This window comes from Felis catus, chromosome F2, assembly GCF_018350175.1.
Source record: "Felis catus isolate Fca126 chromosome F2, F.catus_Fca126_mat1.0, whole genome shotgun sequence".
NCBI classification, from domain to species: Eukaryota; Metazoa; Chordata; class Mammalia; order Carnivora; family Felidae; genus Felis; species Felis catus.
In genome coordinates, this window is record NC_058385.1 from 5,926,119 (window position 1) to 5,952,809 (window position 26,691).

The following is a 26,691-nucleotide window of genomic DNA, read 5'->3' on the forward strand; positions in this document are numbered from 1 at the left end:
CCAAGAGCACTGACTGATTTAACCTCCCAATCTTGGTTGAAATAACCAGTGTTTCCTTGATCACTTAATTTCTAGAAATTAAAAAAAGTTAACACTTGGCAATACAAGTGATCACATAGGTTATTGTGGGTTTTATAGATATGTAACCATTAACGTTGGTACATTTTCGAGCATAAAATACCTTTCACATTCCAAACTTACGTTTCAAAGAACTTTGGCAGAGATGTTATTGTTTTAGTTGGGAGTTCCTGAATCAGTAGCAGGCAGAAGTTTTCTTTCGATGCAAAGAAAATTAACCATACGAAAATGATTTTTTTCACAGTCAAGCTTTCTATCAAATTTCCTAGCCAAGCTTTTTTCTTCAAAAGCCTGTTATTATCCCAGTTAAGGAACTATATATAGGAGTTGAAATTTTCATCACATGGAGGAAATGTCAGCTCTTTCAGAGAATGGGTTTTTAGTAATCCATCTGGTAATGGTTTGAATTAAAAAAAAAAAAACTATGAGATTTCAAAATACAAGACGAGATAAAAATATTTTAATCCTTTTCCATATTATTTTGACATAGTAGCATATTTAGTTAATAGAAGGTTTTCACCAGCAATTATAGTTTCCATCAAGGGCATTTCTTATGCTCAAACTGTAATCAGTTTGGATTTGCTATAGTTCACATCTCATCCTCTAACTTACTTACAAAGAACATTATGACTGAAATTTAAAACTTTCAAAATTGTCCTTGAAACTCTTTGCCCCTTCCTAAGAGAAGACATTCCCTTTAAAATTTGACCAGAAGCCTAACATGAACCCAAAGTTGGGAAGGCTTACCTCAAGGTTACGTGGCCCATCAGTGACAAAATCAGGATTTGAACATAGGTTCTTCTGGTCCAAGGTCATGTACTGTTATCAGCAAAACACTGTCTTCCTTAGTTATCACCATCTCAGAATATTTGCCTCGAAACAAACTTCTGACGCCTACCCTTGTAGGCAACTATCCCAACTGTTTTCTTCATCTTAGTCTGAATGCATGCGGTGATTTCGAGTTCCTCTCTGCCCATACAGAAAGGAGCCTATGTTAGTGAATTCTAAGGCTATCCTTTTAACATTAACGTTAAAATCAATGAAAGACTACAACCAATTTATTTTAACCCTTTTTGATAATATTTGGGTGCTTCTTAAGAACATTTTCAGACTAACAGCTGGCTCTAATGTCTTTTATGGATTGAACCGATGTTACTGAGCCCTGATTGTGGACCAGGCACTGCTCTGGCACTCGGAATGCCTCAGGGGGCAAAAGAAACACAAATCTCTTCTCCCATGGAACTTACGGTTTAGCATTAAAAATAGATAAAAAAGCAAACAAGATCCTTTGGATAGTTTTAAGTAAAAAAGCAATATGTACAACCTGAAATGAATGTAAGCTTGTGTATCAACTACACTTCAATTAAAAAGAAAGAAATAAAATAAAAGAAGCCTAAAAAAAAAAGACCAACATGATCTGGCTTATATTTTCAAATGAGAATTCTGAGTGTCACATGGAAAAAAGGACTCGAAGGGGGTGCGGGGGGGGGGGGAAGGGGTAGAAGAAGAAAGACAAGTTGAAAATGTGTTACAATAGTGTAGGTGAGGGGTGGTGGTGGTGTGGATGAGGTAACAGCAGTAAAGGTGATAAGGAGGTTACGTTCAGGAAGTATTTTGAGAATAGGACCAAGAGTGATTTCTGGCAGATGGGATGTAGGGTATGAGATGAAGAGAGGATTCAAAGATGAGCCCAAGGATTCTGAATAAATGATTCTGCTTTCAATGAGAAGGAAGATAGCATGAAAGAAGCCAGTTTGGGGAGAAGCCTTTGTATACAACAGATTAAAAATAGATGAAGATCTTGGAAGAGGCCAGTGACATGGGTCTTCATGTGTTTCGTAGAAAAGGCTATGTTCTTTGGATCTCTTTGCGGTGAGTTTGAAGACAAGGAAGACGACTTATGTTGACATCCAGATGTGGGCTCTAGTAAGGAGAATCAAGATCCTAAGAATAAGCATGAAATATTTGGCTTTCAAAGGCATTTATTCAGTGCCATGGAGAATTTCACACAAGTGATCTGGACTGTTGATAAAGTGAATCCCCCTGCTGTCTGTGGTTCATTCTTTCATTCCCTTGCTCACTGACCTGTGCATTTACTCGACGCTCCATCATCAGGGCAACGAAGACAAATAAAGCACAGTCCTTCCCCTCAAGGCAAAGAAATATACAAAAGCAAATAAATAAAAATGAATTCCTTCTTCTTATTGATGAGACCTTATGATATATATGTTATATACGGTATGCCATTTATAACATATTCTGGAGGGATCCATAAATTACCTGTAAATTTTTAAATGTTTGTAATTACAATGTGATTATGAACATTATAATTAATCGATCAAAACATCAATTCAAGCCCTATTCTGAGTCTGCTAGATCACTCCTTACCTGCACTATTATTGTTCAATTTCTCTTCTTGCTTTTGTGTTTGAGTTCTGTGTTCGCTTCCCAGGGCTGTTCCAAAACAGCACAAAATGGGGAGCTGCGAACAAAACAAACTTATTGGCTTGGGCTCCTGGGTGGCTCAGTCAGTTAAGCGTCCGACTTCAGCTCAGGTCATGATCTCACAGTTCATGGGTTGGAGCCCCGCGTCGAGCCTGCTTCTGATTCTGTGTCTCCCTCTTTCTACCCCTCTCCTGTTCACGCTTGTCTCTCTCTATCTCTCAGAAATAAACATTAAAAAATTTAAAAACAAAAACAAACTTACTGACTCGGAACTCCAGAGGCCGGGGTCCAAAATTAGGGTGTTGTCAGGGCCATGCTCCCTCTGAAGGTACTCAGGAAGGATCTGTTTAGGCATCTCTCCCAGCTTCTGGTAGTTCTTTGGCTTATGGCAATGTAAGTCCGTCTTCACATGACATTCTTCCTATGTGTGTCTGTGTCCAAATTTCCCCTAATTGTAAGGATTTCCATCAGGATTAGGGTCCCACCTCACTCCAGCAAGATCTTATCTTAACTAATTATATCCGCAGTGACTGTGATTCCACAGTCCGAGATACTGGGGGTTAGGACTTTAACACATGAATGTTGGGGAGATAGTCCAACCCATATGTTCACAATATTTTTTGTTCCAGGAGATCACGTAAATTGACAGTATTTCTTGATTTGAGGTCCATGGACTCCTACATCAGCAGATCTCTTCTCCATGTTCAGAGGGTCTCAAGTTTGAAACATATGGATGTAGAGACGCCTCCTTTAGACGGAAGCCCTGGGGGGGGGTGGTGATATTAGAAGGAACTGAGCTCCTTTGTGGAACTATTCTAGCCATTTAACTGTGACTTTGGCCCAAGGTCAAACATGCCAAAATCAAGCCAGACAAATCAAGCTTCCCCTCAGTTTGGGAAGAAAAAAGAGTATCTGAGGTGAAGCTGAAGCAGTAAATAAGACGTGAGACCAGGCCCTCAGCAATGGCATGCTACTGAGACTAGCCAAACCTGAGGAAATAACTGTCACCGTGGGATGAAAACCAGATCCAAGTGGGGCCGAAATGCTAGAGAGTATAGACATTGGTGCTGGTGCTTAAGCTCTGGGACCCTCCAGTGGGAACCATCCAGTTCTCTGCCTGATGTTGTCTCAGGGGTCAGACCCTTAGCGCGTGGAGTCACACATATCTCGCGTAGTTGGACCGATGTGGAATCATCTGAGGAATCTGGGCTAATGTGGGGATCTTGTGCGTATTTTAAGTGTTCGCACAACACGGCAGTACTTAAAGGTCTCTGTTTGAGAACGTGATCTTCATTTGGGGAAGAAGGCGGGCACTGAAAACTGTTCTTTCGGCCGATAGGATTTGATGTTTCAAAATTCTTAACCATAACAAAGTGACACATGTTTTGGTTCACTCTGTTGTTCCTAAGGCTATTTGAAAAAGGAATTCTTTAGATAGGTCTGAAGTCAAAGGTAAGACCAAAACATAATAGTTACAACATTGAAAATACAATTTAATCTCCCATTTGTAGGCAAAGTCAGTAATACGGGGTAAACTAGAACAGAAAGAAACTCGGATTCAACACTGTTTGTAGTGTTACCACAAAGTAACACTAAAAGTAAGTTACAACAAAAAGATTAAAGGGCGTGGCTAGATAAAGCCATATTAAGAACATTGTTTCCTTCTGCAGTAAAGAAATATTAAAGTTTTAAAAAATCTGCTTTCGGGGCGCCTGGGTGGCTCAGTCGGTTGAGCGTCCGACTTCGGCTCAGGTCACGATCTTGGAGTCCGTGAGTTCGAGCCCCGCGTCAGGCTCTGGGCTGATGGCCCATCTGGGCCATCAGCCCAGAGCCTGAAGCCTGCTTCGGATTCTGTGTCTCCCTCTCTCTCTGCCCCTCCACCGTTCATGCTCTGTCTCTCTCTGTCTCAAAAATAAAATTAAAAAATGTTCAAAAAAAATTTTTTTTAATCTGCTTTCTACTTACACTGGTTACGTAAATATTAAACATAAAGCTGAACAAGCTATTTGTTTTCCCTTTGTGAAAGTGAACCGGCTGGTCAATATTAGCTGATATTTATACATTCATAGTTGCAAGACAAAATTCTAAACTGGAGAATACTTTAGATTATTATTTTTTTAATTTGAAAAGAAAATGATCGATACTCATATTCTCTGGAGGACATTTTGTTTCTAAAAAAATCCATTTGTTGTTGCTGTCAGGAGCTATGAAAATATTAACAAGGTCATCAAAGCATCCTAATGATGTACTGTCTCTTCAAGAGGAATGCGATGTTACTGAGCTAGGATGTAAGCATCGAGTGGCCAAAATATTACATTTTTCTGGCCAATAGCACATATAACATGGGTAGTTTTGGAGGGGACATGTAGTGGGGTTCAGGTGGGTATATACTCAGACTGTCAACTGCATAGGGAGAGACATTCCCAGGTATGAACAAGTGGACTGTGTTCTGCTGTGATCTATTGAAGTGAAATATGTGTCTTGAGTATTTTCAGAGGTGTAGTTAGGTTGATAATTTTCACTTGTGCTTTATGCATATCAAAGGGGCATATGAAAGGCAACAACACAGGCTACAAGGCCATAATGTCCAAAGAGTTGGGGCTATTCTGGCTGTCAAATATCCTTCCCAACTGTCACTACGCCTACATATTGTGTTCTTCGAGTTAAGTAGACTTTTTGGTAAACCATGGGTGTGGGTATATCAACATGTGTTTGACCTTGGTCTTTTGCCATTCAAAGTACAATTAATTGCACTCGAAATGCAATGGGGCTCGAACCCATGAACTGGGAGATCATGACCCGAGTCAAAGTCGGACGCTTAACCAACTGAGGCACCCAGGTGCCCCAGGGAGCATTTTTAAATTATATGTTCCAAGGCTAAAGGAAGTGTTTTAATTTACGGACTTCACTGCTCTCATAGTATTTATCACATGCAAAGTTTTTTCTGAACTATTATTTATTTGATTCTCACAGGAACATGACATATTATCCCATTAAAAATTGACAATTTAAGGGACTGACACAGGGGTTAAGTATTATCCCAAAGATTACAGTTAGGAAGTGAAAAGGACTGGTACTGAAGCATCTTCCCCGGGAGTCAGTTCACTGCACTAATGTGGTCCCCCAAATACCCGTATCTGTCTAATATCTATAGCCGTGTTCCTCTTTTGCTAAACCAAGAATTTTGAGATTTTTAGCCAGTTCCAAATGGTTCATCTGACTTTAATGGTTCTGTATCACCCAATTAATTACACTTAAAGAAGTTCCCAGAACCTGATCAATTTTGCCAGCTGCATTACACCTGAAGTTCAATTGTCAATTCATTCAACAGGTACTATTACTTCTATACAGTAAATAACTCTAATATGATCCATGCATATTTTATATTATCTAGCAGCAACCGCCATTTAAATATCCAGATCAAAATCCACACTTTACCTCCTTAAAGCCTTTCAGCTACCTCCATCACATTCAACACCAAAAGTCTACCAATTGGCTTAATGGATGAATGATGAATGACTTTTCATCAGCAAAATGAATAGTGTGCATGAACAGAATCTAAGACCTTACACAAATTATGAGGAACGGTGATTACTTGAGATTCCCATCTGGTTCTGGATTCACGGATTGTAAGAGAATTTTCTCTCTGGCCTCTGGCTGGAAGGTTAGCCAAACTGGCCAATAGAATATAAGCTTATCTGTCTTATAAGAGGCCTTTCTTACATTGGGGCTCCCATCTAAAGGGATGGAAGTTAAGACTCATTAACAGTGATATACATGGCAGGATTTGGCACAAGACGTGCCTTGATTGTTACCTCTTTCTGGATTTCTTTATATATTGTAGAGAGGAAATTTATAACACTGACAAACTTCTAAGCATTAGAAACTATGAATACTTACCCCTTAAGAATCTGATAATTGTGAGTGATCAAATTTTCTGAGGTCAGTTTTCAACTAGATCCTTCTAAATCTATTATTAAGCCTAATGAAAACCTTAGAAAGAGTATTCCAGGTTCATAAGAAATATCAAAATAAGTAACATAAAATCACTTGCACTTTTGCCTCTATAAGGACTTGGGGAATAAGATTGGCCTTCGTTTTTTATTTTACATACCTCTGTATTATTCAATTTGCATAATTGTTATATTCTGTCTAATTTACATCATACAATGATGTTGGTGATGATAATGATGTATTATTCAAATTACAAGTAAACTTGTATTACTTGTATTACATGTATAACTTTTTAGTGAAAAAGAACTAACATGACGGAAAAGAGCGAAACTAATTTTATGCCAAGACTGATGTAGGAACACAACTTTTGCTACAACTCCTCATTTCAATTTTTGAGATCTTCAACATAGCATCATTATTTTCTTCGTAACTTACACAAATGAATGTTATTTACTGGAACGTATGCATCATTGTTATGTTTGCTGCTAATTTTCTGATACTGGACGACAAAGGTCTTTTACACAACACTGAAAGTTTCACTTAGGACTCTTATTATCTTCATGCTCCATAAAACTGAGTGATAATCCACTGTGTAGAAGCACTACAGTTGGGGTGTCTGGGTGACTCAGTCAGTTAAGCATCTGACTCTTGGTTTGGGTTCAGGTCATGATCTCATGGCGGGTGGGATCGAGCCCCACGTCAGACTCTGTGCTGACGGTGTGGAGCCTCTTTGGGATTCTCCCTCTCCCCCTCTCTGTTCCTCCCCTGCTTTCTCTGTCTCCCTCTATTTTTCTCTCTCTCAAAATAAATAAACTTCAAAAAAAAAAAAAAAAAAAAAGAAGAAATGCCATCAAATGCCAAGGAGAATCATGGCTATTACAAAAGATCAAAAATCATAAACACCGTGATGTGGTAAACTTATTTTGTTTTGTGGATGAAAACTCAATGATAGAGGCCGTACTTTATAACCTTTATTGAATAAATGCATGAGTCCCATCTCAGTTGGTGTCTATGTGTTTGAAAACTGGTTTAAAAACTCAGCTTCCTGTATTATCAGAGATTTTTTTTTAAGCAAAATCATTCCTGCTAGTCTTGATATTTCCTATAAGAATTACATTGAAGTATAAAGGTATATAAAGTGTATCAGAAAAGATTTCTCAGTTCCTAGGTTTATGACACTTTGGGGCCTGGGGTAGTGCACAGAAAGCTAGCCCATAAAAATAACTCCAGAATCATTTAAAATATGGAACAGATGTTGCAGGTGAAAAAAAGATCATATTCTCAGAGGGCAGCCCCCTGAGGCCTACATAAATGTGTGGTAGAGTCTGACCTCCCCACCTCTAAGAAAGCAAAAAAGTAAGAAGGGGTGTTTTAAAAGTAGAATGAGGGGCGCCTGGGTGGCGCAGTCGGTTAAGCGTCCGACTTCGGCTCAGGTCACGATCTCACTGTCCGCGAGTTCGAGCCCCGCGTCGGGTTCTGGGCTGACGGCTCAGAAACTGGAGCCTGTTTCAGATTCTGTGTCTCCCTCTCTCTCTGTCGCTCCCCCGTTCAAGCTCTGTCTCTCCCTATCTCAAAAATAAATAAAACGTTAAAAAAATTTTTTTTAAATAAAAATAAAAATAAATAAATAAAAGTAGAATGAATGCATGGAATCACCATTGATGCTATGCCCTTTCATTGTTGGCAAAACAAAGCTGCCATTTCTAATATCAAAACGCACCTCTTCTGCTTATCTTTTTCTTTAGGACTTCTACTCTATGAATATGTATTAGCTCCAAAATCTGGCTTCCTGAAAGTCAACTCTCTTACCACCTGCATTTAATCCTCCTCATGTAGACTTTCAGGCTTATCCCTTTTCTAAGAGAACATTAAGGTAAGAAAAGTGGCATTCCATTATCAGCTTTCTTCCACTGGAAAGGAAGGAATTGTTTCCCTTTTAGACTCCAAATGAACAGAAGAACAATAACTCTAAAAATCCTTTACCCTCCCATCACCACTCCTGCAGACAGTTATGTTCAAAGAAATGCCTTCAGATGTTGAAATACACACTTTCTAATCCAAGAGATTTTGGGGACTTCCCAATTTGACTATAGGTTTTATGTTGATGGACACGTAAGTTAAATTTGAAAATACATATCTAAGCTCAGCCGCAATAATTTCTTACTTGACACATCCCCAAAGGCAAGGGAATTAAAAGCAAAAATGAGCTATTGGGACCTCATGAAGATAAAAAGCTTCTGCACTGCAAAGGGAACAATCAACAAAACTAAAAGGCAACCGACGGAATGGGAAAAGATATTTGCAAATGACATATCAGATAAAGGGCTAGTATCCAAAATCTATAAAGAATTCACCAAACTCCACACCCAAAAAACAAATAATCCAGTGAAGAAATGGGCAGAAAACATGAATAGACACTTCTCTAAAGAAGACATCCAGATGGCTAACAGGCACATGAAAAGATGCTCAACGTCACTCCTCATCAGGGAAATAAAAGTCAAAACCACACTGAGATATCACCTCATGCCAGTCAGAGTGGCCAAAATGAACAAATCAGGAGACTATAGATGCTGGAGAGGATGTGGAGAAACAGGAACCCTCTTGAACTGTTGGTGGGAATGCAAACTGGTGCAGCTGCTCTGGAAAACTGTGGAAGTTCCTCAAAAAATTAAAAATAGATCTACCCTATGACCCAGCAATAACACTGCTAGGAATTTACCCAAGGGATACAGGAGTGCTGATGCGTAGGGGTGCTTGTCCCCAATATGTATAGCAGCACTTTCAACAATAGCCAAATTATGGAAAGAGCCTAAATGTCCCTCAAATGATGAATGGATAAAGAAGTTGTGGTTTATATATTCAATGGAATACTACTTGGCAATGAGAGAGAATGAAATATGGCCTTTTGTAGCAATGTGGATGGAACTGGAGAGTGTTATGCTAAGTGAAATAAGTCATATAGAGAAAGACAGATACCATATGTTTTCACTCTTATGTGGATCCTGAGAAACTTAACAGAAGACCATGGGGAAGGGGAAGGGGGAAAAAAGAAATTAGAGAGGGCGGGCAGCAAACCATAAGACACTCTTAAAAACTGAGAATAAACTGAGGGTTGACGGGGGGTGGGAGGGAGGGGAAAATGGATGATGGGCATTGAGGAGGGCACCTTTTGGGATGAGCACTGGGTGTTGTATGGAAACCAATTTGACAATACATTTCATATAAAAAATGAAAATGCATATTTATAAATCCTGTGTCTTTCAGGCTAATGGTTATATATTTGGCTAGATTTATTGTCTACATAAGGTGCAGTCATAGAAAACTGTAAAACTTATTTGCCTAAGGAGTTGAATATTTAAAATTCTGCCAGTTCTGCCCCACATTCGGAATGATTCAGTGTGAGCCTGAGCAACTTCCGGTCACATGCCACAGGGGCATTAATAATGGGTTCCAGGTTATACCCTGTGTACTCCAATGTCAGCCTGCACAGGATGTAGTTTGGGAGATTTGTCAGAGAAAAGAGGAGAGAGAGTCCCAGCTGACTTTGCTCATGGATAGAGCATTTGAGATGGCTGATCTGAGTGAGGGATCTAGGAAAGTCTCCCTTAGACCCCCCCCCACCCCAAATCTTGGAGTGCCTGATTCATAGCCTGAAATCCTGCCATAAAAAAGTCATTTTTTCAGGTCTTTCTTCCCTAATGGAAAGGTAAACGTCCTTTCCAGTCAGTAACAAGTATATAATCATTTCCCAATTGCAGTTGAGATCCGGGCTCTGAAACACTGCTTATTTATCTCTTAGTACAAAATAATAATAATAATAATAAAAACATTTTCTCCAACGGTTGATGAACTTTCCTATGCACACCCTGTTGCATTTTCTGACTTTCCAGAAAAATTACTAAACAGACAGCAGCAGCAGCAGCAACAAATAGCAGACAGTAAACCCTAAAGGAAAAGGTGTAATCTCTAGAGTTGTCACAGTATGTTGTTTGAAGTGTCCAGTTTTCAACAAAAACATTATCATAATGCAAAGAAATAAAGTATGGCCAATAGGAACTGTCATGGAAGAAGTCAGACATTGGACTCCCCAGATAAAGAGATTTTGAACCAGAATTATAAATATCTTCAAGGAATTAAAGGAAATCATAACTGAAGAATTAAAGAAAAGTATGACAGCATGTCTCCCAAATAAAAAAAGTCAGTAAAAATATAAAATTATTTTTTTAAAAATGGACATTCTGGAGTTCAGTACAATATTTGAAACGAGTAATCCATCAGAATGGCTCAGCAGCAGATTCAAGCTGACAAAAGAAATAATCAGGGAACTTGAAAATAGGTCAGCTGAGGTCATCTAATCTGAGGAACACGGTGAAAAAAAGAATGATGAGAAATGAACGGGGCCACAGTCACCTGTGGGACACCATCAAGATGACCAACATACGCAAAATGGAGACTCGGAGGAGAGGAGAAAAAGCAGCAGAGGAAATATTTTAAGAAAGAGTAGCTGAAAACGTTCCAAATATGAAGAAAAACTGCTCATCTACACATTTAGGAAGGTCAATAAATGCCGAGTAGGATAAACTCAAAAAGATCCACACCTAGACACATTATATTTAAACGGCTGAAAGTTAAAGCCAAAAGGGAACTTGGGAGGTGCCAAGAGAAAGATGATTTTACACACACACAGGATTCTTGATAAGATTAACAGATATGACAGTAAAAAACATGGAGGCCTGGGGGCGCCTGGGTGGCTCAGTCGGTTAAGCGTCAGACTTCGGCTCAGGTCAGGATGTTGCAGTCCATGAGTTTGAGCCTCACGTCAGGCTCTGTGTTGATGGCTCAGAGCCTGGAGCCTGCTTCAGATTCTGTGTCTCCCTCTCTCTCTGCCGCTCCCCCTCTCATGCTCTCTCTCTCTCTCTCTCAAAAATAAATAAACATTAAAAAGTTAAAATAAATAAAATTATTAAAAACGTGGAGGACTGAAGGCACTGGGACACTATGTTCAAAGTGCTGAAATAAATCCTATAGGTTCTAAGGAGACCATGTTTTCTAGACACATAAACTCCTTTCTTCTTCATATTTAGGTCTCCGTTGTACCTATTTGCTATTTATGTCTCAATTTTTTACTGTTTCTGATTATGGTATGTGTGTCACTCCCAAGTTATTTTTTAAAGGTCTACTTGGGTTATCACCACTCCGGAAGCATCCTTACTGTAAAATATCAAAACACCGTATCAGCGTAAAAGGTAAAACCGGGGCAGCTGGGTGGCTCAGGCAGTTCAGCATCCGACTCTTGGTTTCGGCTCAGGTCGTGATCTCACCATCCGTGGGATTGAGCCCCGCAGCGGGCTCTGCACTGACAGTGAGGAGCCTGCTTGGGATCCTCTCTCTCCATCTCTCTGTCTCTCTCTGCCCCTCCCTTGAGCTCCCCTCCCCCCAAATAAATAAACTGAAAAAAAGTAAAACTTAAATTTCCTTTTACCATCGATCCCACATTCCTCCCTCTCTTAAGATAACCACCCTCGATCAGAATGGCATACTCTTGGCATATTCTTTCCAGACCTGCTGAGGTATATGTTTAATTAAGGAGATCATGCCTGAGCCCAGTAAATGCAGAAGAGGGTAAATGTTACCATCACATGCTCTGGGGCCTGATGGTTTCAGTTCAGGTATTGGCTCTGACTTCTTAGTGTCTAGACTTAGGCAAATTCCTTCATCATTCTGTGACTCAGTTTCTTCACATGTAAAATAAAGATGAATGCATAACAATCTTCCAATAAATGTTATAGTCCATATAAATTTTTCACATTAGGAACAGTATGATGCACATGTTATTCTGGAGCTTAATTTACTTTATATCACAACATGTAAGGATTATATGATTTTAACACATGCACATCTACTTCATTATTTCTAAAGTCTATAGGTTATTCTTTACTATGCACGTGATATAACTTCGCCATTCTGTCTTTGAAAGCTAGGTTACTTCCAGCTTTTTTGATATTATAAACAGTTCTACAGTAATTCACCTTTGTAATTCAAATGTGTGTCCATAGAATAGATCTCGAGAGGGATAACTTCTGGGTTGAAAGCACGCAATTTAAAAAATATTTTATCTAATGTGAAATTACCTCCCAAAATGGCGAGTCCGATTTTCACTCATTATAATAAGGTAACAACATCTAGGAAGTTGTTATGACCACAATGTACAGACAAGTAAGCAACGGTTCTGGATAGTCAACAGGTGGCACGGTCAGATGAAACCCAAATATGTTCTTAGTTTTAGATCTTGGCCTTTAAAGAGGTGATCATGATTTGTTCATTATCGCTTGAGCACTTGGTCACATGACATACATCAAACATTATTATGTGGCACACATGATGTTGTTAGCCTTTTTAAGATGAGGACGGTGAGGCTCAAAGGTCACACGATGCAGCTACAAAAGCAGGTGCTTGTACTCAGGCCTGACAGCTCCCCAGGCCGCTTCTCACCCTCCCGTGTCATCGTAGTCACTCAAAGTCAAATGCAAGTTTCCACACCTCTCGCGTACCTTAGAATGTGCTGCTGCACGAAATGATTCTGTGTGTCCTTGTCACCTCTCCCCATGGGATGACAGATTCTTTGGGAGCTGGGACCATATCTTCATTCTTGTCTGGGCCCACTATAGAATCAAGCCTGTTTCCCAGCACATATATTCAGAGTATGGTATAAGTTTTCTTATATTTACATTTTTAAATGTTGATTTATTTATTATTTTTGAGAGAGAGAGCGTGGGAGAGGCCGAAAGAGGGACAGAGAGAGAATCCCAAGCAGGCTCCACACTGTCATCAGCACAGTGCCCCATATGGAGCTTGAACTCATGAACCAAGAAATCATGAGCCGAAACTGAGTCAGGCGATCAACCAACTGAGCCGCCAAGATGCCCTTATATTTACATTTTTGATATTGTGGTGATACTTGGGGTTCCTAAAATATGGAGTTAATATGGGAAGCCTGCATTACAGATTAAGGACTTGGTATTAGCAAACAAAATAATGAATACCTAAACATTAGATTAAAATTTTTATCTAATGGAATATTATATAGCAATTAAGAAGAAGACGATATATTTTTAAGGCTGGTGTCCACATCACATGGGAATATGTCTATATTACATTTTTTTTAAATTTTTTATATTTTTTTTATTTTTGAGAGACAGAGAGAGACAAAGCATAAACAGGGGAGGAGCAGAGACAGAGAGGGAGACACAGAATCTGAAGCAGGCTCCAGGCTCCGAACTGTCAGCACAGAGCCCGACGCGGGGCTCAAACCCATGAACCGTGAGATCAGGACCTGAGCCGAGGTCTGACGTTGAACTGGCGGAGCCACCCAGGCGCCCCTCACCAGATTTTTAAATTCTGTTATGGTGGGAGCAGACTCAGACAGACCACAATCTGGAACGAGACTAGAAGTGCAATGTGCATTTAGGAGCAACTCCTGGTGACAGAGGGATTTTTGGTGTCAGTCATAGGCCAAGCAGGGGCAGAGTCTGGTCATTCCAACAGAGATGTCCCTGTAGGTCAGTAGAGAGCTTTGGAAGAATCTGGGTACAGGCAATTTGCCACAATTCAAGTGAGCAGTGGCTTTGGGGTGGTCTAGCTTTAGTCGCGTAAGTCAAACAAGCCCATGAAGTCAGAACCAGGTCATGGAATCAGCACTAACCGAGCTACTTCTATGTCACATAAGCTACAGAAATCAATGTTTTTAAAGTCCATGACTAGAAATAGGATTGCTCATTTGCTTGAAGGTAAAAGGCACCCACAGTTGGAATGTGGTTCTCTAGTTCTATAGACTGGGGGAAAGTTACCAGACAGAGTGAGGTTTACCATCGTAAAATATACTATATATGGAGCTCAGTGTTAATACCATGTATTTGACCTAAAAAGAATGTGCTGGTAATTTAACAATTTAATAACACTTTTATGGGTCCAATAATAGCAACTATTGTAATAACTTTGTCTTATTTTAATGCTCAAGATCATTTGCATGAGTTAGTACTTCTTTTCTATTTTCCTTAAATTAGTGATTTCTTTTTCTTCTAACACATTTTCTGCAAGTTTGGACAGTATTTCATTGACCACAACGGGCTGAAATATACATAACCTTATGCTAATCATTTTTCAGGGACAATTATAGTCTTGACTTAAATAACATCCTCCTAACTGTGGCTTTAAGTTTAGACTATTGCAGTAGCTTACTCACTCCCCTCCCCATTACTTCCGATTCTCCAAAGATGCAAACAGTATTTTCTATCAGCCAAAATAAGTGTGTTTTGATGCCAAAAGTGCCATAAATCACTCCCACCTTTTATGCGTACAACAGGTTGTATACTGCAATTAGAACACTTCACACATAATTAGAAAGTTGGGAAAAATAGATTTTTTTAAGTTTATTTCAAGATTTAAGTTTATTTTAAGACTATTTTAAGTTTGTTTATAGATAGATGATAGATAGATAGATGATAGATGATAGATAGAGAATGCAAGCATACACAAGCAGAGACGGGGCAGAGAGAGAGGGAGAGAGAATCCCAAGAATCCCAAGCAGGCTCCACGCTGTCAGCAGAGCTCTGTGTGGGGCTCGATCCCACCACCCATGAGATCATGGCCTGAGCAGAAACCAAGAGTCAGATGCTTAACCGACTGAGCCACCCAGATGCCCCGAGGAAAATGGAGTTTTTAAAAAGTAAGGAATTGGACTAACAACAAGTCTTGACTACATATCACTGTGAGAGAGAAACTGAACACATAGGACCAAAACATTGCAAGAATTGGGGTCAGGTAGTTACTAGGCTGCTAAGCTTTACCATGGCATTTTGTTTCCATCTCTGCAGTCCCTGGCCTCTTATCTACTAGTGGTGCATATGGTTGGCAGATGCAGACGGCAAGAGAGCCCCTTCCCTTCCCTCATTCCCAAGAAGCCAAGGAGACTCAAATTAATAGCCAACAGTGGTTGGACCAATGAGGTTGTTCCGCCCTCTGCTAATTTGTAGTAAACACACAGTTTCAATCTTCCATCACTCCATACACTGACATTGACCTTTCCATCTCTCCTTCTTTGATCAGTTAAGTGATATTTAATTAGAAGGCTTGGAGTGGAAACTTTCCCCCCCAGCTAGAGCTTAATCCGTGGATCTCCTTCCGTATTTTCTAGCAGGCTTCTGTTCTCTGTGCCTCTGAAAAAAGTCAATGATGATGTTAACAACAACAATATTTACATCATCATACCTTTAGGATAAAATGTTCTGCACACAGCACCTAAATTGAATTAAAGGCTATTAATCTTTTATTCCAAGGTAATAACCTTTCTCTACATACCTTCCTAAATACCTAATATATATAAGGGAAATGCTTTAAAATATCTTTATTCTAGGGGCACCTGGGTGGCTCAGTCAGTTAAGTGTCTGACTCTTGATTTCAGCTCAGGTCATGATCTCAAGGTTCATGGGATGGGCCCCCGTATCTGGCTCTGTGTTGAAAGTGTGGACCCTGCTTGGGATTCTCTCTCTCTCTCTCTCTCTCTCTCTCTCTCTGTATCAAAAATAAATAAATAAACATATAAAAAATAAAATAAACACATTTATTCTATGAAACATGTAACATTTGGGGTGGGATCTCTAATGAAGTTTCTCTGAGGTGCAATTAATCGGACACCACTAAAGTACGAACCCATAGTTATTGTCCTTCCTTTCATGTTGGAAGGGGGGTAGGGTCCTTTCAAATCAGAGAGGAATAAAGAACTGCTGTGGGGCAGGTGGGAGTCCCGGGAAGCAGGGGGACCACCCAGTTGGCACGGATCAGCTGCTCAGTGAAGAAAGAGTGACCAGAGAAAGTGTATATGGTGCTCTTTTGCTATTCTTGTTACTGCTTTGAGATTATCACAAGCAATTCTTTCAGAATGAAACAGTCCTGTGATATTATTTTGTAAATAGCAAAGAGTAGGCTTGGAGAAATGGTGCCTCACAGTGTGAGTCTCTATGGACAAAGAATCCAAAAATGCAGAGGAATAGCATAACTCCGAAAAGGAAAGGAAAGCAAATGGAACCCTCGGGAAGCCAGCCTTGAGGGCACAGACTTCAGGAGGCAACTCAGTCCTGGGAATCAGTCATTAGCAGGCCCATGACACCCATTCAGATTATGCTGTGTTCAAGTGGCTTGCTCAGGGTATTATAGGCATAATATATGCAGGCAGAGCTGAAGTCCTAGGACCCAAAATGGAGTCTTGACACCCACTAGGTTAGGAACTAACTACTTTGAACCTAGGTCTCCTCAAACTTTAACTACCCGCAATATTGTACCTACAACACAGAGTTTTTTATGAAGAATAAGCGATATAAGGAGAAAAAAACACTTTGCCAACCATACTATCTCCACAAATATTAGAGTTCACACTCAGAATACACTTGAATGATTTTGAGGAAGCAGGTGGGAATTAGGAGAGAAGATAGCCGACAACATGTCCCCACTTGGATCTACCAACAGTGGCTTGATTTCCAAAGCCAGGAACATCACTAGTGTTAGTCCAGGAGCCCAGATGTTTTCTTTCCATAAACTTACAATGTCAGCTGATATTCTAGGCAAAGAACAGTGCCTTAATTTAAACTCATGGAAAACATTAAATGTTGTTGCGTCTGTCTTCTATTCATAGGTTTTCATTTCCATGAATTTTAAGCAAATGTAACCAGTCTGTTGTCTTCCAGGTTACTTAGAAAGTGATTGTACTGTCAAGCAATCATTTCCTCTTTTGCCCCCTTACATTTGCCCCCATTGTTACAAGCGTATCCCATACGGATCAGCCAAGTGAGAGACAGGCCACAAGATGAAAACTGTTTCAGGCTTCTTACTGTATAAAGGTTCCCCTTTCTCTTTCTCTACAGAGAGATTGTGAAGAACAATTTCCAGGCATCCATATTGAGTGTTTTTCACCCAGAAACGCTGGGGGCTAAATAAGCCACTAGTTTCTTTATCTGAATGTCAGGCACATGATCAGTTACATCAGAGGAGATGGTGAATGGAAAGAAACTGGAACGAAACAAAACAAAACAAAACAAAACAAAACAGGTCTTCAAGCCCAGCCACAGATGTTCAGGTTTTTCCAAATGCTTACTTCAAGACCCAAGGAGCTTTGTTGATCACTTTCAAAGAAGGAAACTTGAAGAAAGAAAAGAAATCTTAGTGGTGTTCACTGCTAATTATCTGACAAAACACTCAAGTGTTGAAAGCTATGGCTGAACACCAGTGAACTATGGGAAAGTGGCAAAGTAGTCAGAGCAAATCAATACGACATAAATAAGCCAACTCGGTACTTAAAACGGGAACTCAGCATCATTTAAGATCATCTTCAAAAGCTTTGTAAACACCAAACATCACCTCTTCAGAAAACTTAGACCTATGGCATACAGACAAAATTTTGTGTTATGGCTTTAGGGATGCATAGCTCACAGATTCGTTCTCTTAATTTAGAAAGATTCATCTGAGCCATAATTTATACTGCACGACCACGGCTTCCATGATAAGAACATAAGCCAACGGAGGTATATGGTAAATGAACCTAACTGAGAGAGTTTAGTTCGAGCAGTTCTACCAAACAGACAAACAAACAAACAATCCTTCAGTCAACCCATCTGACTGTTTGCTGGGTGTGGACTCGTCTAAGCACTGCTTCACGAGAGATGATGCATACATAGTCCCTGCTTGGCCCAGAGAAGGAGAGAGACAGCTGAACCCAAACAATGAGAAACTCCAGGGTGGAGTTGCATGTGAAGTGCAGACAAGGTAACATTCCACTGTACCAAACAGATCCCATAGTGGATCGTACCTGCTTCTAACCTGGAACTGCTTGTTCCTTCTCTTGTTACCCCTGCAGTTTGCTCATGTGATGGATGAGCTCAACATGCATGAGCATCGTTTAGGAGTTATGGGCTATCCCCTTCCAAGCACAGAATGAATAAAACATTGAATGAGGCAATCTGAGCCGCCCAATCTCTAATTCTGGTCTGGTGTAGTGGAAATACAGTCTTCGGTAATTAGTAGCTCTGGTAAGAGAGGGGGCCTGCAAGAAACGCCCTTTATGCAAAGAAACATATTCAGTCCTAGGGCAGAGTCTCTCTGGGAGAACGTGGGTCATGGCCTCAAAGAAATGGGTGTAGACTTTGACGATAGGGAGCCTGTAAGTATGCTGAGGACATCATTGTACCTAATGCACCTGTTCATTGTAGGTACTACCTTATGCTGACCTTAGGACTCTGATAGGGAACAATCAAGTCCTGGATCCAATTGTCCCTGGCAGGACCCTTACACAATACAACTCTTAACGAATGTATAAGAAAAATGAACCCCATGAGAGAACCGAAATAAAGTCGAAGGGATGACATAATACAATGACACCAAGGAGCCATACTTTAACATCCATGTCCTTTAAAAAGGAACCTTTTTATTATAGAAAATGCCAAACATAACAAAAGGAGAAAGAGTGGTATAATGAACTCCCATGAAATGCTGTAGCCGTTGCCCACTGGTCCAGTATTGTTTCATATATACCCTCCGCCATCAACATACCTTTTTGTATGCAAATATTTCAGCAGAGATCTTTAAAATATAAAGACTCTTTAAGAAAACAATCATTGACAATACATTTCATCTACTGAAGAAAAAAAAATGGAAACCAACTTGACAATAAATTTCATATATTGAAGAAAAAAAAGAAAACAATCACAATAATATTACCATACATGAAATTGTAAATTCCACTGTGAATTCTTCAATATCATCCAATATACTATCAGTATTCAAATTTTCCTAATTGTCTTGCAATTTTTTTTTAATTTGCTTAATTAGGATCTCGATAAGGTACATTATTGCAGTTGGGTAACTTGTCACTTAAATGTCTTTTAGTTTTTACATTCTGCTTTATTTTGTTGTTGTTGAAAAAACTAATTCGCTTTTCCTGACCAGAGTGGGATAATTTACTTCCCATAGTGTAGTGTGCTTCACTCCCTTTATTTTTGGGGGAATCTTGAGATTGATCAGAGTCAAGTTTGATTTTTTCATTAAGAATATTTCATGAGGGTTGGCATGTAGTTCCTTTTGGAAGCACAGGTACCTAGCCATTTCTCCTTTTCTGGTAAACGTTGTTTAGATTTATTAATTTAGTAAAAGGAAATCCATGGAAAACTGAAGGAAAACTATGCCTCTTCAAAACAAGGAAAAATATACCTTTGAGACAGAACTGGTGCAACATTGGCTGCCTCTTAACCCGAGCTCTTTCTGGGTATTCATTTCCCCTAATGTTATCTGCCTCGTGGATTATCTGCCTCGTGCCCTGCAGGGGCTTTTGCTTGTCTGATGAAGAAGGGCTCATCTCTTTCTTTATGATGCAATATTTGAATCCAAAGAAAAACTTACAAAAAGATGAAATTAGTTGTAATCAGATGCTTTATAAAGATTTATGCACACATTTTATGGTTGTATACATTAGTTATAACCCTTTAGAATAAGTTTAATAATATCTTAGTACCCTTGTATGCATTGTATAAAACTAAAACTATACTATTCTTCCAGCCACAAATGTTTCACCATTGTCTAAGATTGTATATCCTTCCCAACACAGTCTTTGAATAAAGAAGAACATATAACTTTAGCAATTCATCTATAATTTTTTATGACTTGATCACTCTGAAAATTTCAAGTAGTATAGCAAAGTATGAAGAAGAAACTGAAAATCACCTGTTTTTATACCACCCAGATATTTTTTTAAGTTTATGTATTTATTTTTGAGAGAGAGAGAAAGAGTGCACAAGCAGGGGAGGGGCAGAGAAAGAGAGAGGGAGACACAGAATCTGAAGCAGGCTCCAGGCTCTGAGCTGTCAGCACAGAACCCGATGTGAGGCTCGAACCCATGAACCATGAGAGCATGACCTAAGCCAAAGTTGGATGCTTAACCGACTGAGCTCCCCAGGACCCTCCCACCTAGATATTTTTGTGAATAGAATTACTATCATAAACATGGTAAATGAAACTGTACATGGTTCCTACACTCCTCTAGAGTTAATGTACAAATCTGAACTCTAGTCTTTATTTTATAAACACTGAGGGTTTATTGTGGGCAGGACAGTATGCTATGCTATGCTATGTTATGCTTTGCTCTGCATTGAGATAGTGGACGGATTTCCTTCGTCAGGAAAGCCTAAAAAGGTATTTGTAAACCACCTGTCCTTGTCCTGCATCCACATGAACTTAGAAGTGGTTCCTTTTCCAGTTGAGCCTTCAGATGAGGCCACAGACCCTGAATGGACAGCCTGCTTGCAGCTGGATCCACAGAAACTGTGGGGTAAGAAATGTATGTTGTTTTAAGCTGGTAATTTTTGTGGCAATCTATTTTGCAGCAATAGATTATTAATATCTGAGTTGAAGGGATTTATCCACTTTTATTTGTACTTTGTTCTCAGGAACTATCTCCCAACTCCGGTGATCACGCGTAGAAGCAGAGCATGTAATTGCTCCTGAAGACAAATTGCTCCTGAAGACCTTTGTCCTGAAGACAAAGCTTGGGGATTTTAGCTCGTTAAAAATAAGTGTGTTGTGATATTTAGTGATTCTTTCAAAAGACAGTTCTTATCTAAAATAGTGATTGTGAGCTAAATTTTGAAAACAATCCCTTTCCTGATGCAAAATCTTGTCGTGAGTTGTTTGAGGTCAAGAGAAAGGTAAGAAATGTACCAACTGGCACATAGAGCCTCAAGGCACGATAGACTGGCATTTAACTGAAACCTTTCTTTTTCCCTGCCAGCAATTCTCCATCAGTTAAAAAAATAAAGAAATCAAGAAAGTTCAAATAAGTAATCGACTGTTCTTAGAGTGCTTTTAGAAAACTTGTGATTTATCTAACACCTGTGTAGGCCATTTAATGAACGTATTAATCTTTTGTGTTTATTACAAGTTGGGTTTTAATAATTAAATAGCATCTTTACTATTTACGTGTCCAAAAAGACAAAACCCAAAAATGTATTTAATTATTTATTTTTCTACTTTTCTGTGTTTTCAATAGTTTATTTCTGTATGATTAAATGATTTGTGTATCTGCCTATGTACGAAGACATGTTTACATACACCGTGGGAAGAAGAAAGTTCATGGCTGTCCATTTGTTCTAGATCAATTAGCATTGCATTTAAGTATCGCTTTTCTGATATCTAGACAAAAAGGGAACTATAGAATTATCTCCATCTAGTAGGAATTCTTGAAGAACGGGAAGCATATTTTCATTGTTATAGCCCCAGTAGGCCAGGATTTTTGCCAAATAAGGGAATGAATGAATGAATGAATGAGCATATCTCTGATTTCTCATGCTGAAGCTGTGCCATTGTCTCCAAGTTTTGACTTCTCTTAAGCTTTTGAAAACTCAGCAGATTGGATAACCAAACTCCAACTGTTCAGACATGAAAAATCAAGGGTAAATAAGCAGCCATACAAAATTTAAAGACAGAAATTTATTTTAGGGCATGCTGTTATAATTCCTCAATTGATGTCAAGGTTACGTTGGGAAGCAACATTTATCTTTATAACCTCACCAATTTGGTAACATGTATTTTGAACTCAGTAAAATAGGAGGGTCAGCCTCTGTTCAATGGGAGAGAAAATTTAACCTGTTCCAAATACACAGCTTTAAGATGGGGATATTTAAAATAGCAAGTAATACCATTTATTAAGCTCCACCCGGTGCCAGAGAACCAAAAGGTTTATGCTGATGTATCTATTTAATCTTCATAGCAATTTGAAAAGTAAATCCTGTTATATCTGTTTTAAACATGAAGAGACTAAAATCAGAGTGTTTGAGTAAATTACTCAATATCAAACAACTGGTAAGAACCTGAACACAAGTTGATTTCAATGCAAAGCTCTTTCAGATCCAAAACTAATTACTGAGTTTCCTTGACTGAAAAATGCTACTGACAGTGAGATTGAGGATGAGCATTTAGGGGAGAAGGGACCAAAACATTCAATGCAAACACAAATAATGTCACTGATTGATGGTAATAATATACATTTAGTCTTACAAGTAGATAACTGCCTCCTATAGAATCACATACGCAAAAAAACAACGTGTAAACTTCTTGCACATTGAAAATGTCAAAGTCGTTTTGAATCAGTTGTGTCCATTGACAGTTAAACAGTATCGTGATAATTAACTGATTTTCATAACTTTCACTCTTGGTCTCTTTGACACTAATATTAAAAGTACCAATATAATCGCTAAGGTTCATTGCAGATCACCTGGGTTTTATTTATATGTCCTAATTGGATTCATAGTTTAAATTACAGGGTTAAGAGGTTTAATTAAAAAAATTTTTTTTTAATTTAAGTATAGCTAACACACAATGCTACATTAGTCTCAGGTATACAACACAGTGATTCAACATATCCATACATCTTAACAGCATTAATTTGTGACTCATGCAGATCTGTATTTGAATCCAAGACCTGCAATTATGTGAATTTAAGCTCTTTTCTTCTCAGGACGGGTTAAGCCACGCTTTGATATGAAACGACGCCAACATTTCAGTGGCTTACAACAGCAAAGGTTTAGTTCTCCCTCAAGCCACTTGCACCTTCCATGTTTGCCGCCATGGTCTTGCCCGTCTTTCAGGGTTAAGATGGTTACTTAGAGTCTGTGACATCTAAACCAAGACTGAAGATGAAGCGGGAGGGCTGTGGATGTGCCCGGAGAAAAGTCTTCCAGGCAGAAAAACAATGTAAGCAAAGGTTTGGGACTGGAGAGCTCAGAAATCAAGAGAATCGTATCTTAGAGGGTATGGTGTTCCAGAAGCCATACTGAGTCCTTGATTTGCCAAATATTTCTGTAGTCCCAAGAAATCTACTTAATCTCTCTGAGACTCAGTCCTCATCAAATGAAGAGAATAACACCAACACTTTAGTATCATACGTATACCGATCAAATAAGATACTACCGGTGAAAATTTCTAACACATGGCCTGGCTCATATTGGACATCACTTCTGTGTATTTTGGTTTTCAGGAGGGGAAACGGTGATGTCTCTTAGATGTAAACGTAATGAAAACATCAGTCAGAATCTCTCAACACACACCCTCTCAGGTCTTAAGCTGAGGTAAAAGAAAAATGGAATCCAGTTACTTTGTGTTTCCAAGCAAAGACTGTAATTCAAAACATTCTGCTTCCCTCAACGTTTGTGTTTTATATTTTTTCAACCAAGCAAAAATTTTTTTCAGTATCCATAGACAACCCCTTCTCTGGACTCTACAGGGATATCACAGCAAGTAAGACATAGTTTCTGAAGATTTGTAGATATCGGGGCGCCTGGGTGGCTCAGTCAGTTAAGCGGCCGACTTTAGCTCAGGTCATGATCTCACGGTCCGTGAGTTCGAGCCCCGCGTCGGGCTCTGGGCTGATGGCTCAGAGCCTGGAGCCTGTTTCAGATTCTCAGTCTCCCTCTCTCTCTGACCCTCCCCCGTTCATGCTCTGTCTCTCTCTGTCTCAAAAATAAATAAACGTTAAAAAAAAAAGATTTGTAGATAGCAAAACCTAGTGAGAGAGACAATACAAACCATATTGAGTTTGCTTGGCTTTTGTTTGCTAACTGGTCCCACCTATACACAGTCCGTTCTAAAATAAATTTCGTTTTTTTTTTTTCAGCCATCACAACGAATGCCTATTTATGTCATTGTTCCCGTCCAGTAAAGATAGCCAACAAAAATAGACACATTCTAATTATTTTGTTTCTTTCTTATTATTTGAGTTGTCATGATAACCGAATTAGGCTGGCTAATTAAAGTGTGACTGATTCATTTAATTAAGTTATTATAATGACTAAAAGAACCCTCACTTAAATCAAACGATTGACTTAATGATATTGTATTCTTGGGTTGACACAACCTCTCTTTAAAAGAAGGGAGACACAACAGAATATTTAAAAGATTGGACACTGACACCTAAAAGAGTTTTCTTAAATGCAGGAAAGTATTGGTTGTTGGTGGTGGTTGTGATGAATTACGACATCTGATAAAGAAAGATAATGCTGGGGCGCCTGGGTGGCGCAGTCAGTTGAGCGTCCGACTTCAGCCAGGTCACGATCTCGCGGTCCGGGAGTTCGAGCCCCGCGTCGGGCTCTGGGCTGATGGCTCAGAGCCTGGAGCCTGTTTCCGATTCTGTGTCTCCCTCTCTCTCTGCCCCTCCCCCGTTCATGCTCTGTCTCTCTCTGTCCCAAAAATAAATAAACGTTGAAAAAAAAATTAAAGAAAGATAATGCTGAGCTTTTCTCTCTTCTGTGTCCAACTTCGTAGAATAAGACATAAAAGGCTTTTCATTGACATGACTTTATTTTTTCTTTATAATGCCCTTCTATTACAGGGTTGCAAAACTTTTTTTAAATCAAAAGCAAATGGGAGAAATTTGTTTTCAAATACATGTTTCTGGCAGTTTCGTGCTATACTAGACTTGGGGTATTGAGTGGTGAGGCACGGGGAGTTCTTTATGCTTCTTTAATTATGTAGGTATCAACTCTAGAGTTACGTCTTCCACCTAACAACTTAAAGCAGGAATCGGAGGAATAAATTTCGATTTGCTGATAACTCACAAGGAGTTCAACTTTCATGGTTTTGCCTCCTTTAACCTTGAACCTGGTATGCACCATTAGGTAGTGTGAAAGAGACCACGGGGACCCGCCAAAGAGCCAGCGTTTTCTATTCGACTGAAGGGAGCTTCCCGGGGCCCTGATCACGTGAGCTGCATCTGACAGTGAACATGAGCAAGAAAAACATCTTTATTGCTGAAAGCCCCCGAGGTTTGGGGTTTATCTGTGACTTCTGGCTAGCCTCACCTCCTCTGATCGCCCTGTGGCTGAGGCTAGTGGAGCTCACCAACACTTAGGCACCCCTTCACCCTTGCAAGTGCAGTGGGGCTAGGTGGCTGGGTTCTGCACTCACTCGGGAGTTGTAGGAGCCACCTGGTCTAAAGACATCATCGCTTAATTTTTTTTTTAAGATTTCCTCGGGGTTTGTTTTTTTTGTTTTTGTTTTTCAATATAATTTATTGTCAAATTGGCTTCCATACAACACCCAGTGCTCATCCCAACAGGTGCCCTCTTCAATGCCCATCACCCACTTTCCCCTCCCTCCCACCCCCCATCAACCCTCAGTTTGTTCTCTGTACTTAGCGGTCTTGTGTGGTTTGCCTCCCTCCCTCTCTATTTGTAACTATTTTTTCCCCTTCTCTTCCCCCATGGTCTTCTGTTGAGTTTCTCAAGATCCACATATGAGTGAAAACACTATCTCTGTCTTTCTCTGACTGACTTATTTCACTTAACATAATACCTTCCAGTTCCATCCACATTGCTGCAAATGGCAGGATTTCATCCTTTCTCATTGCCAAGTGGTATTATTCCATTGTGTATATAAACCACAACTTCTTTATCCATTCGTCAGTTGAGGGACATTTAGGCTCTTTCCATAATTTGGCTATTGTTGAAAGTGCTGCTATAAACATTGGGGTACAAGTGCCCCTATGCACCAGCACTCCTGTATCCCTTGAGTAAATTCCTAGCAGTGCTATTGCTGAGTCATAGGGTAGATCTATTTTTAATCTTGTGAGGAACCTCCACACTGTTTTCCAGAGCGGCTGCCCCGATTTGCGTTCCCACCAACAGTGCAAGAGGGTTCCCGTTTCTCCACATTCTCGCCAGCATCTGCAGTCTCCGGATTTGTTCATTTTTAGCCATTCTGACTGGCGTGAGGTGGTATCTCAGTGTGGCTGTGATTTGTATTTCCCTGATGAGGAGTGACGTGAAGACATCATCACTTTAGAATGCGCAGTATTCAAGCTCTCTCTAAAGGCTTTAGCACCACAACTGGGTGTTAACCATTCTTTCTCTACGGTGTGACTCTTGGATATTGAACACATTTTAAATAAGACAGGAGTGTTTCTTGTGAATATAGATGAGTCCCGCGTAAGATGCCTCTGATTGAGAATTACTGTCTGTTAATATCAGGAAAGGAATTTGTCTGTATCCTCATAAAAGTTGGAATGCTCGAACAACAGACACACAGTATCTGACCTATCGTCCTCAGGGAAATCACATTCGGTGTACGGAAAAAGATAGATTTTGTTGAAAGCAATGAAATAATTATACTATAACGAAGCCTGAT

General features: G+C 39.5%; 1 long non-coding RNA gene across 1 annotated transcript in view; it reads left to right on the forward strand.

The window, feature by feature from the left end:
• The window catches only part of LOC109495971, a 53,638-nt gene extending 30,858 nt beyond the window's left edge, over positions 1 to 22,780 (forward strand). Inside the window, exons 2-3 of the long non-coding RNA XR_002151700.2 lie at positions 20,774 to 20,845; positions 20,964 to 22,780. This is a non-coding gene — a long non-coding RNA (uncharacterized LOC109495971). The remainder of the gene's footprint in view (positions 1 to 20,773; positions 20,846 to 20,963) is intronic.
• Positions 22,781 to 26,691: the final 3,911 nt, after the last annotated feature.